The sequence below is a fragment of the Oryctolagus cuniculus genome, chromosome 5 (genome assembly GCF_051225735.1).
Source record: "Oryctolagus cuniculus isolate XC-2025 breed Fujian yellow rabbit chromosome 5, ASM5122573v1, whole genome shotgun sequence".
In the NCBI taxonomy this organism is placed as follows: Eukaryota; Metazoa; Chordata; class Mammalia; order Lagomorpha; family Leporidae; genus Oryctolagus; species Oryctolagus cuniculus.
In genome coordinates this window covers 158,774,608-158,788,277 of record NC_142871.1, presented here as the reverse complement: position 1 = coordinate 158,788,277, position 13,670 = coordinate 158,774,608, and the positions used below count along the sequence as shown (strand labels likewise).

Below are 13,670 nucleotides of genomic sequence, written 5' to 3'. Positions count from 1 at the left end.
TGCATTCACATTTTTACATCATTTTGTTTAAGGAAAGTCTCAAATTCATTAGGCTTCATTCCCACAAACACTGGTTCCAACCCTCGCCTCATGCTTAGAGAATTCTCCCTATCAACACGATTCACTTTCCCTATTTGAAATCTTATCTGGAATTTAATTTAGATTATGTGATGAGCTGGGAAATTTGCCTTTTATTTTCAAATTTTATTTGCAACACCATTATTAAATAATATGTATATTTCCAATGGATAATATCATTTTAGCACATAGAAGCTCTTTAGAACTTATGAAATTCTTTTAGGATCTATATTCTGTTTCATTGTTTTATTCAAGCATCATCATTTTAAATATTATATTTCGGTACTATATTTTGAAAACAAAGCAAATCTCTTAGTTTTCAAAAAAAATTTCGAGTATTGCAGTCATTTATTTTTCTGGTTGCATTTTGAAATCATTCAGTTATTTATATGTTATAAAAATCCAGTAGAATTCTGCTCATGTAATAAATTTAGCAACAACTCATTTCCTGGTAATACTGAGTCCTCTTATCTGGTAGGATCAAGTTTTGTTGGTTGTCTATGTCGTTTGCAAAAGGATACAAATGTTTTTGTGTGGATTCTGTACATTTCAATGAAGTGTCTGTCCAGGTAGTTTGTATTTGTTGCTGGAAAACTTCCTAATTAATATGTCTGGATGTGTGTGTGTGTGTGTGTGTGTTGTAAATGGCCATTTTACTGAATGTTCTTATTTAAAGAATTTTTTAACTTAAACATTATGACATTGTATAACTGTTTACACCAAGTATGTATGACTTCAATAGGAATGTCTTTGAGAAAGAGAAGGAGCCATCCTAATGCCTATGTTTTTGTCTGCATATACATGCAGTGTAAATGGAATATTCTTACTGGGTCCCTTAAATACAATCATGTGTCACTTAAAGACCGGGATGCTGAGAAGTGATCACTGGGCAAACACAGAGAGTACTCACACAAACCAAGATGGCAGCACTCACTACATGCCTATACATGTCTAAGCTATATGACATATGCCATCATGCGTGTGTTGTCTGACATAGCACATGACTGCCCTTTATCAAACATGGTGGTTAAATTAAATTGGATATTTTGGAGGATATCTATTAATATGATCTCTTTTCAACATTTGTATCTATGACATTAATAAATTTCTTTATTCTAAACCATTCTGGACTCCAAGAATAAACCCTAGTATGGTAGTAATTTGTTGCTCTTTTAATACATATGGGTTGATGATTTTATTTAGGGTTTTTTAGCCTCTATAATCATAAGAGAAATTTAGCTATAGTTTTCTTTCCTTGTGATAATTTTATCAGATTTTGATATGAGATTAAAATAAACTGGGAAGATTTCCATCTTTCTTTATGCTCTGGGACATTTTAAATTCCAAAAGAAATCTATAATTTCAGAGTCTAAAATAACATCCATAAAATCATCTGGTTTTGGCAAATTTGGGGGGATAATTATCATCTTTTTCAATTTTATTCAGAGTAGATCTTCTACATATTGAGCCAATTTTGGTTATTTATATATTCCATACAGACAATCTATTTCATCAAGACATTTTAAGTCAGTTGCTTAAAGTTTTACAGAGAAATGGCTTCCAATGCTTAGCTCTTGCATCCCATCAGTTAAAAATATTGAGTGCTCACCCCAATTTACCTATTTAATACTTGTACACACACACTAGTTATTCTCATCGAGTACATGAAACAAATTTAGTGATAGAAAAAAATGTTATATTTAATACAAAGGCAAACTTTCAAAAATTTCTGGTTTTTAGTTCAATAATAAAACATCTTTTTTGCTCCTGTAAAATCATTTTAGGAGACAGAGCTCAGTGCAGCAGTTAAGACGCTGCTGGGGACACCCACATGTCGTGTTGGAGCGCCTGGGCTCAAGTCTCCGGATTCTAGCCTCCTGTGAATGAGCACCCTGGGAGGCAGCAGGTGATGGCTCAAGAAGTCAGGTTCTCTCTGGGACTGAGTTTCTGGGCATCTGGGGAGGGAACCAGCAGGTGTGCAATCTCTCCTTCTCTGTAGTGTCTCTTTAGGGTGCTCACAGCCCATTTCCCAGTGCCTGGGTTCTGGCCCCAGCTCTGCTGCCCATCCTAACTTCCTGCTCGTGGGAATGCTGGGAGGCTGCAGATGATGGCTCAAGTAGGAGACCTGGACTGAGTTTGCTACTCCCAGTTTCAGCCTGGCTCAGCTCTAGCCATGTGGGCATTTGGGAGGGAACTAGCAGATGAGAGCTCTCTCTCTCTCTCTCTCTCTCTCTCTCTCCTTCCCTTCCTCCCTCCCTGTCAGCCTCACAAATTAATTAATTAATTTTTTAAATCTTGGTTTAATACTTTGTGATCATGAGTGAGCACAATTCTTTTTCCTAAATTGAATTTGTTTTGAATTTATTTTAAAAAGCTGCCCTAGCTATAAAGATATTTCACAAATCTACATAGATTCAAACTGTAAAAATAAAATGCATTATTGGCTGGCCTACTAAATCATTATATTCATTTTTCTCAGATGCATGCACCAATTTTGTAGATATTAGTTGCTAGATTAGGAAATATTCACCTTCCCTGATGCCAATCAGTTGGTCTTTTAAAATAATCAGAAGCTATTGAATCTTCAAATGACATTAAAAGCCACCAGGACTGTGTATTACAGGTGACAGGGCCAGTCAGATCATTTTGTGTTCATATTTTTGGAGTACAAATTTTATAAGCAACCCATGTTTGCAGAAACCAAAGTTGCAAACACGTCCAAACACTGATTCTCAAAATGTCTCTATAGCAGACGTTTCTTTCAAAAGTGTTTGCTTTGTGCTTTCTGGTCTTGAAAAACATCATCTTTATTGTTCTGCAGACTGTGCTAATATTTTTCAGCATGTGCTGGACGGATGGATGTTTGCTGACCACGTCTGTGAATGCTGGTTTCCATAAAGGAAGCATACGAAACTCACCAATAGCTGATCACTCAGCTGAAATTAAAATGGCTGTATTATACCTCAAGTTTAAATCTCATCTCCTGCAAGATGAAATAAAACCTGTGTACTACTACGCTCATTTGGAGGGGAGGGGTTGACATCTCACAATTTTCACCAAGAATTCATAAGTTTGTAAAGACATAACTTGCAGGATCTGATACCTAATGACATTTAAAAACATAAAGCTTAAATGATAACATATCCAATGACATCCTAAGACCAGAACACCACCACCATCACCACCACCACCCATTCTTAAAAAAATGTCAGTCAGATTTTATTTAAGGATGAGAAATTTTGTTTTGTTCCTTTTTTTCCTTAGACTATTCCCATCCCGATTAAAATGCTCGCTGCAGGAATTTATCTTATTATATATTTATTTTTGAAACTTGATATTACTCGCCATTTTTGCTAAATATTTGCATATAAATTGAAATATTAAGTTTTTAATTGCCTGTGAACATAAGGCTGTAAGTGTTAATTGCCTCCTAGATACAGCTATCACTGCAATTGTTAGTCATACATATTTAGTCAAAACATTATTACAAATTTTCATAAATAATTATTAAACAGAAATTTTAAGTTATTGGAAATAAAGCTCTTCATGAAGTAAATAGGACCGGGTTACTCTCATGTGTCCACAGATAAATATTACTCATAGCTTGAGAGAGATGGGTTTACATCCACACTAGTCAAATATTTCCTGTAACCAGGGATAAGCTCTGGGGATCCTTGTTCATAAATACAGACAGAAATGGAAGTTTTGTTAAATCAATTTTGCTCACTTTGTTTAACCACCTCTGTCTCATGACATTAATGTCTGATGACATTAATTTTAATAACCTATTTTTTGACACATCTAATTCATTCTTCAATTTTTTTAAAAGCAAAGAATGGCGATGTTACCCAGTCATTGGAGTTCGTTCTCTTAGGCTTTATTGAGATTTACCCAATGACGATTCTTTTAGCCTTTCCCATATAACCAGCAAAATTTCAGTGGCATTCAACGTAGGAGCAGCCACTTCCCTCGTTAGCAAGTGAGCCAGTCAAATGGGGTAAACCTGGTTCTGCCTACAAGTCAGTTCTTCTCTACTCCTTGTTCCATTCCGAAGTCCAGGAGGAGGTTGCCATGGCTACCTGGAGTGTGCTGTCTTGTGTCAGAAAAGCAATATATTAAACAGACTGGGAAGCTAAGAGGCATGAGGAAGCTTATGGGATGCTGGCAATGTTCTTTCGTTGTAAGACCTGAGCAGTGGACACACCGGTGGATGCTCTTGGTGACAATTCAGTCACCTGTGCATTTATGAGCCGAGCACCTTTGTAATCACATTATACCCCAAATGCGAGATTGCTCTTAAAGAAGAATCAAGAGAGTAAAATTGCTTCAAAACTTTTTGAATGTAATATTTTTATAATGATCCATTCTACCTTATAGGCTTTAAGTATATACTTTAATCAATATTATCAAGAGGGATGGATTTAAAACATTTAACTTCTGAACAGTGTCGGCTCTGAAACTCATTTAGCAAAGCCATTTCTTATTTCCAAATCTGTCAACTTAATTCAGATTTACTTTGCACCAGAAAAACACTCATCTGCCTATTCAATTCAAATAAATATGCTAATATTCATTTACAAATATTATAAATAACATTCAAATAAATATGTTAATGTTTTTCAACAATGTTATGAAAGCACTGCAAGATACAGTATGAAATATATTTTGTAATATAATGAATTAAGAGAAATTAAGATTAAAATTGTGTTCTTCAATATAATGAAATTATCCACTTTTCAAGTAAAAGAGCAAGAATAAATCTGTACACTGTCTTATTTTCTAAGAGTCAGTGTAGGCCGGCGCCACGGCTCACTAGGCTAATCCTCCACCTAGCGGCGCTGGCACACCGGGTTCTAGTCCCGGTCGGGGAGCCAGATTCTGTCCCGGTTGCCCCTCTTCCAGGCCAGCTCTCTGCTGTGGCCCGGGAAGGCAGTGGAGGATGGCCCAAGTGCTTGGGCCCTGCACCCCATGGGAGACCAGGAGAAGCACCTGGCTCCTGCCATCGGATCAGCGTGGTGCGCCGGCCACAGCGCGCTGGCCGCGACGGCCATTGGAGGGTGAACCAACGGCAAAAAGGAAGACCTTTGTCTCTGTCTTTCTCTCTCACTGTCCACTCTGCCTGTCAAAAAAAAAAATTAAAAAAAAAAGAGTCAGTGTAACACACAGATATACTATTACAAAGGGGAGAATATGATATGAATATATTTATTGAATGTGGGTGCATGCATTGAGCTTTGGTATTTGGTTTACGGAATAATTAACTGAAAATAATGTGTCAACATTCAAAAAACGTTTCATAGATTTTGTTCACATCATTAACAAACATTTTCTTCATTTAAGAAAAGAAACTTTATATACTGCTAAAACAATCATTATTCTAGTAGGTATCACATAATTAAATTTGTTAATAATAGGTGGATAGTATAAAATATTTTTAAGACATGACTTGAAAAAATAATTTCAACCACTCATTGAATAATACACATCAAGTGTAAAAAGAAAAAAAATCAGTATCACTTAAAAAGTCTGGATCCTGATTACTTTCCAGCAAATCACTAGCCTGTACTGAACACACCTGTCTTCCCAGTGACACCTCCTAGAGATGAGGAGCAAAAGTACTTACCTGTGAATAAAGACAAAAGAAGCAGTTCTCTGTTGTGGCCTGGGAAAGCAGTGGAAGATGGCCCAAGTTCACTGATTCACTCCCCAGATGGCCACAACGACAGGGCTGGGTCATGCCGGAGCCAGAAGCCAGGAGCGTCGTCCGGGTCTCGCATATGGGTGCAGGGGCCAAGCACTTGGGCCATCCTCCATTGCTTTCCCAGATGCATCAGGAGGAAGTTGGATAGCCTGGACAGGAACCAGTGCGAGGATCACAGGCAATAGTTTAACCCATCTACCACAATGTCAGGCCCTGTTTTCCATTCCTTAAATCAAAACATAGAAATCAATGTTCCAGTGTTTTACTTGTGTGCCCGCAGCACTTGAGAGAAAGCCCAGCAACTGTCGTCTTCTAAATCCTAATTCAATCTTCTTTCAATCTGTAATGAAGAACTTTTCAGCATTCTCAAGTTTAGGTGTTGGTGGCTGTGTTTTTGTTTTTCCTTACTGAACTTGGCACATACTTGTCAATTTTACTGGACTGATGGAAAACTCGTCTGGGTATTTCCGTTTTTCTATTCTGATGTCTCACTAAGTTCTTTTTTTTTTTTTTTTTTTTTTTTTTTTTTTTTGACAGGCAGAGTGGACAGTGAGAGAGAGAGATAGAGAGAAAGGTCTTCCTTTGCTGTTGGTTCACCCTCCAATGGCCGTCGCGGCTGCCACACCGCGCTGATCCAATGGCAGGAGCCAGGTACTTATCTTGGTCTCCCATGGGGTGCAGGACCCAAGGACTTGGGCCATCCTCCACTGCACTCCCTGGCCACAGCAGAGAGCTGGCCTGGAAGAGGGGCAACCGGGACAGAATCTGGCTCCCCGACCGGGACTAGAACCCGGTGTGCCGGCGCCGCAAGGCGGAGGATTAGCCTAGTGAGCCACGGTTCCGGCCGACTAAGTTCTAAATTTAATATTCATTTCCTCTTCCTTTTCTTAGGTTGATGTGATATCAGCTTTTTTAGTTAAACATTGCAGTATTTTTTTCTGACTGAAAGATTTTAAAAGGCATTTAAGATTGTGTTATGGTATACTCGACAAATAAAAATTATATAGTATACCGTGCAGTGCGAGATTTTGATAACCATACGTACAGATACGTAGATAGTGACATGGTTGATAAAGCTGAACAACATAACCATCACCTCACACATTCTTTATTTTAAAGATTTATTTATTTTATTTGAAAGGCAGAGTTACAGAGAGGCAGAGGCAGAAAGAGAGAGAGAGAGAGAGAGAGAGAGAGGTCTGAGGTCTTCTATCTGCTGGTTTACGTTCCAAATGGCCTCAATCACCAGAGCTGCGCCAATCTGAAGTCAGGAGCCAGGAGCTTCTTCTGGGTCTCCCAAGCAGGTGCAGGGGCCCAAGGACTTGGACCATCTTCCACTGCTTTCCCAGGCCATAGCAGAGAGCTGGATCAGAAGTGGAGCAGCCGGGACTCGAACTAGCACCCAAATGGAATGCCAGTATTGCAGGTGGCGGCTTTACCTGCTGTGCCACAGTGCCAGCCCCTCACATATTCATTATTACGCCATGATTAGAACATGGCTAACATCTACTCTTAGTAACTGTCACATACACAATATGTGAACTGTTGTCACCATGCGATAAATCGGCCCCCTGAACTTGTCTGTCCTGTGTCACGGAATCTTTGTCCCCATTGGCCAGATCCTGAAGACACTTATTTATTCCACAGTGTACAGTTTGAGTTGTATTGATCGGAAATGTTTTCCTTATATCCATGTCCAAATACATTAATGATGTTTTAATCTATAATTGCATATGTAATTTTTTTGGACTCAAATCTTACTTAGGAAGATATTTTAATATTTCCGGGGGCTGGCGCTGTGGTTCAGTGGGTTAACGCCCTGGCCTGAAGTGCCGGCATCCCAGATGGGCTCCAGTTCTAGTCCCAGCTACTCCTCTTCTGATCCAGCTCTCTGCTGTGGCCTGGGATAGCAGTAGATGATGGCCCAAGTGCTTGGGCCCCTGCACCCACGCGGGAGACCCAGAAGAAGCTCCTGGCTCCTGGCTTCGGATCGGCGCAGTTCCGGCCGTTGCGGCCATTCGGAGAATGAACCATTGGATGGAAGACCTCTCTCTCTCTGTCTCTCTGCATCTCTTCTCTCTCTGTGTAACTCTGACTTTCAAATAAATCTTAAAAAAAATATTTCCGAATAGACTTCAAGGAAGAAGGAGAGAAGGAGGGGTTTTTTTAATTCTTTTTTTTTTTTTTTGGTTGTAAACCTTTTGTTGCACTTATAGCACTGTGATCAGAAAGTCTCTAGCCCACTTCTGCTTTGAAGAGTTTATTAAAATTGTTCTCACTGATATGGGGGAGAGTTACTGATTTGAGAAAGGCCCTGGAGTTAGGCTGAATTTCGCGTTCTTTCGCCCTCTGTCTAGGAATGGCATAATTCTTATCCCCAAACTTCTCAGAACCAGTATGGAATGAGCTTCCCCGCGATTTGCTGAAACCACCACTAGAGACGTCAGCCGTAGGGGCAGCAGAGTAAAGACTGCAGCTCACAGCCCCGCCATCAGCCAGGGTGTGGATCCTTGCGCTCGGAACAACAGGACGGGAGAGCCTCTGGCTGCCCTGGAATTGTCACTCTTGGTGACCAGGCAGGACAGCTGCACAGGGGTCTTCCCTGCGTGTGCCAGGCTGCACAGCCGTGACGGATGGACAACTGGGGTAAAACACTGGCAGCTAGTGCGACAGAACTGTTCACACCAGCCTGCCATCTCAGTTCCCCGTGGGCGGCGCCTCCCCAGCTGGGACGAGGGTTGGAGTTCACCAGCCTTGGAGGCAGCACACCCAACCACGCAGTCTACCTAGGGCTCCACTGCTCTCCAAAACAGCTTCACTCAAGAAAGTAAAATGCAGCTCTCCAAAAACACCTGCTTAAAATGTTGTGAACTGGTTATAAATTTTTTTAAATTTATTTATTTGAAAGTCAGAGTTACACAGAGAGAGAAGGAGAGGCACAGAGAGAGAGAGAGAGGGGTCTTCCATCTGCAGGTTCATTCCCCAGATGGCCACAACAGCCAGAGCTGCACTAATTTGAAACCAGAAGCCAGGAGCCAGGAGCTTCTTCTGGGTCTGCCATGTGGGTGCGGAGCCCCAAGGACTTGGGCTATCCTCCACCACCATCCCAGGCCATAGCAGAAAGCTGGATCGGAAGAGGAGCTGCCGGGACTAGAACCGGTGCCCATATGGGATGCCAGCACTGCAGGCGGTGGCTTTACCTGCTACACCAAAGCGCTGGCACCGAACTTTTGTTTTTAATCAGCTTTGTTTAAACCATTCCTTACCTGTCATCCATCCTGAGGGAAGAGTCATTGGGGAGGACAGGGGAGAGGAGGGGATGTGAGGGGAGGAGAAGAAAAACAGCTTGGGCTGGGCCAGTCCAAAGCCAGGAGCTTCTCCCACATGGCTGCAGGGGCCCAAGGACTTGGACCATTTTCTGCAGCCTTCCCAGGTGCATTATCAGGGACCTGGGTCAGAAGTGGAGTAGCTGGGACTGGAGCCTGCATTCTGATATGAGATGCCGGTGTTGCCGATGGCAGCTTAATCTGTCGTGCCACAACACCGGCCACCGGAGGCAATATACTCATTGATTATCATTTTAGTGACTAGCCTACACATTAGAGCAGGCTCTAGTACTAATAACCTTTATTTTCTTTCTGGAAAACACAAGAACAGCAGAACACTTAATTCATTTGTCCTATCCTCAGCCTCTTCCTTTTCTATCACTTTATATCCTTACTTTAATAAATATAATGTGCTCTCAAATCACATTGGCAACACAGATCAGGGATTTTGGAATACTCTTGTTTCTTGTAGTAAGTGAAGAAGTCGGTGAGGAAGAGGAGTTTGTTACTCCAACTTAGTCCCCTTTTGTGAACTACCAAATCTTTTCAAATACCCAGGGGGCTTTTTGTGATGTTGGTTGTTTCTGGCCTGCTTTTTCCCTCAGAGACATGCCTTTATTTAGCCAATATTGATACTGTACAGAGGTTTTACTGGATGCTCTGTGATTGCTTTGGTAGAGCGGAAGCAATTATTTCTCTTCTTGCATTCACAACCCTTTGCTTTATAACTTTGCAACTTCTCCCATCAAAATTTGGAGTCGATTTCTCTACTTGGCTGGCCTTATGATTTGCTTTGACAAACAAAATATGTCAGAGTCATGTACCATTTCCAAGCCAAGACCTCAAGAGAGCTTGTGCATTCTGGTTCTTTCTCTTGCGTTTGTTACAGCCACCAAATCCAGATCAAAGGAAGAGCAGGCTGGCCTGCTAGAAGAGAGACCTCGTGAAGATAAGAGGCAGCCAGCTGAGGTCATAAGCCAGCTTCCAGCCAACCCAGCAGCTGACCACACACAAGCGAACTCAGCCAAGACCAGAGAAGCTGCCCCGATAAACCCATCGAAGCTGCCAACCTGCAGGATTGTGGGCTCAATAAATGAGTATTATTCCAAGCTACTGGATTTTGGGGGTCATTTGTTATGCAGCAAAAGCTAACTGACACAGTCCCTACTCAAAACCCTTACATGCAGTAGAAAGGAGAGAGAAAAGGTGTAGATTCTTTTGTGTCGTCTTTGGCAGTTTAGAGTTCTAACACTCGGTGGGGTAGAGCAGCAATCAGGTGGCCTGGGAGCTCCCCCATTATTCTAAGGCCGTAGTGAGGATAAGCTGACCTTATTCTCAAGTAGTGCTAATGCAGAGGTAGTTAGCAGAAAGTCAGTCAGCCGGAGAATAGCCTCCATTGAAGACCAGAGAAAGCCCATTCCTCCCCACGCTAGAGTCCATAGCACCAAGTACTGGGAAGGTGCGGAGGAAGGAAACTGAATTAAGGAGGGAGCACCCATCGCCCAGGAGCTGCCTCTCTGCAGGGTTCCATAAGGCGGAAGGACAGCAGCATGAGAGGAGGGCGGCGGCCAGTCCTGTGTGGACAGCAGGTGACGGTGGGGCACTCCAAGAGAAGAAGGAAATGACTTACTCTTCATCAAGCCGTCACAGAGAGTCTGATGGAATCCTCTTCAGCACAGATTTCCTCCTAGCAAACAACACACACACACACACACACACACTCATGCACACACGGCGACCGGTTGGTCAGTGAAGAAGCCGCACGTGCAGCGCTGGTCCCCTAAGATCACATGGCCCCGTAGCCCTGCAGCCACCTTGCTTTGTGTGATGTCCGCACAATGACGCCATCACCCAAGGACACATTTCTCTGCATTCCTGGTGCTCAGCGACGCACAGCTGCACATGGTTATACCGATCCTGCTCGTGAGGCTAAAGCCATGTAAGAACATGAAACCTCGCCAGGCTGCGGCTCTCTTGCCTTACCTGTGTTAAACTCCACCATCTCTGCGTTTCCTACCCGTTCTAAAATTCCGTCGGACCTGGAACAAAGTGCTTTCATATTTTAAGTACGTAAGGAGACTTGTAGTCATTATTTTTTACAGCATATTGTTGGTCATACCCTTGCTTTATTTAGCATCAAGTCCTTGTGTGTAAGTGCAATAGCTAACTATGACCATGGGAAGATAGGATTTATCTACAGTAATATTTTTACAGGAGCTCTCAGAGGCTTTGTATGAACAAAATAGAGACTTTATGCATTAATAACATGTGGAGTAGAAATTCGGAAGAAATGCTAAGGAGGAATGGAACTGTTGGGACCAGTTATAAAATGAGGACAAAAGCTCTAGGAAGCTGTGATTATAAGTTGTAAGAAAAAAATTTTAAATTAACAAGACAAAAAGCAATGTTACCTTAAGTCTAAAAATGAGAGATATTGCAGAGAGAGGAATGAGAGAAAGAAATAAACTTTTTGTACAAATGTGTCTCATGATTTGGTTATGCAGGAAAAAAGGAAGTTTCAGATCTTGGTAGTCATCTTTAGTTTTGCCTGAATAAGAATAAAATCAGAAAGAAGTGAAACTTTGAAGTCATACTGGTAAGAACCAAGGCCTACTTGCATGCATAATGATTTCTGGTCTGCTCTAACGTCAGCAGAGCATAAAACCATAAAAATATATTCAATCATTATTATTCAGTACAAATAATGTTGAACCTTTGAAAGTGTTTTGATGACATTTCTGATACTTCTAAAGGTATAATTTAAATTCAAGTATATAAAATATTACTGAGTCCACATGTATATTAAAAGCAAGTGTGATGTAATTTTACATGTTCTCTCACTTCCTCCTGAACCCCGTCCTTCTCCCAATAGACTGCAAAGTCTGAGATTAAAGAAATTCAAGTTAAAATGTCATTTCACATTAAAACATAGTTTATTGATTTTTTCTTATTTCTGGACCCTGTAAGAAATCAAAAGATCTCTGACAACAGGCAGAAGGTAAAGGTAGCAGAAAATCACTAATATTTGGAATTCTTATGTTGAAAAAAAAAAAATAGATTGGCCAACATGTAATTAGTTAAAGGATACATTCCTAGACTGGATAATCTAGACATAAGTAAAACATTACACAAAGGAGGTGGACTCATTTTTTTTAATCAGACATATAGACTTTTCCTATCCTGAAGCATATTTGTGTCTGCCAGCAGACAAGCACAGGCAATTGCCTCCAGGTGTTTGCCTGCAGGAAGTCATTGAAATGCAGTGCTGGTAATGGCAGTTTTCTCAGCAGCAAAAACCAACCTGCAGGAACCTCATAGGCACAGGTATATTTCAGAATAGTAATGCCAGCCAGCAGACAGCCGTGACCAAGAATGCCCAGTTCAACAGTGTACAGATAAAGTAAAAATAAGTGAGAACATATTTTATAACTACTAACAAAAATTTAAGATTGAATCTTTTTCCTTAAATTTTAAAAATTTTAATTTAAAAAAATGTTTCACTCATTTATGATAACTACCCCATAAATATCTTTTTCACCCAGAAAAAAAAAATGTGAGTTATAAGAATAATTACATTTGGGGCCTGCTGTGGCATAGCGGGTAAAGCCGCCACTTGCAGTGTCGGCATCCCATATGGGCACCGGTTCAAGTCCCAGCTACTCCACTTCTGATCCAGTGAAGAACCTTAAAAATCAAACCAAGAGGAAGTGACCTAAGCCAATACCATTAAAAACAAGAAGTCACCTTTGCCCCAAATAAAAATTAAAGTTTAAAATTACAGCCCTAAACTTTTTCCCCCAAAGCTAAAATTAGGTGCAGCTATAAAATAAGGGACCCTATGCTTAGTTAGCTAGCTGGGACACTTGTGCCTGGCTGTGCTAAGACCTAACCCAGTTGGTATGCCTCCTAATACTCAAATAACGGTGTGGGAAGCGGGACGCCGCTCTCCCACCAGGGGAAAAAAGGGAGCGAGACGTCGTCCCCCCTCAGGGTGAACAAGATGGCGCTGGCAGGGAAAGGAACTGCTGAAGAAGTAAACAACAAAATGGCGACGAGGTGCATGCCTCCCATGTGATCCCGTAGCTGATTGGATAGAAGACGCATGCCCTTCACATGATCAGCTCGCGGATTGCACTGCTGTGTGCATGGACACTATAGAGCTTTTGATTGGTCGCTGCGGGTATATTAACCGTGTGGCTTTGTACTGGGGGCGCTCTCTGGACTCCCGAGTTCAGGAGGCCCCTCTGCGCAGACGCCGAATAAAACCTCTTGCTTTTGCATCAGCTGGTCTGGAGTCTGAGTCTTTGGGGCGCGCCTTTCGACGTGTTAGCATCCTCACTCCGAGGGTCTAACACCAGCTCTCTGATATGGCTTAGGAAAGCAGCAGAAGATGGCCCAAGTGCTTGGGCCCCAGCAACCACGTGGGAGATCCAGAAGAAGCTCCTGGCTCCTGGCTTCAGATCGGCCCAACACTGGCCATTGCAGCCATTCGGGGAGTGAACCAGTGGATGGAAGCCTTTCTTCTCTCTCTCTGCCTCTGCCTCTCTGTAACTCTGCCTTTCAAA

General features: G+C 41.7%; 1 long non-coding RNA gene across 4 annotated transcripts in view; it reads right to left on the bottom strand.

Annotated features, from left to right (window-relative positions):
• LOC103349680 (uncharacterized) overlaps nucleotides 1-13,670 on the bottom strand; it is a 57,603-nt gene that overhangs the window by 23,849 nt on the left and 20,084 nt on the right. Inside the window, exon 4 of one of the 4 annotated variants that reach the window (XR_011388796.2) lies at nucleotides 1-5,197. The exons of 2 other annotated variants lie outside the window; for them this stretch is intronic. This is a non-coding gene — a long non-coding RNA (uncharacterized LOC103349680). Of the gene's footprint in view, nucleotides 5,198-7,978; nucleotides 13,663-13,670 lie in introns of those variants that run through there. One more of the 4 variants, XR_011388798.2, reaches the window with a different exon arrangement.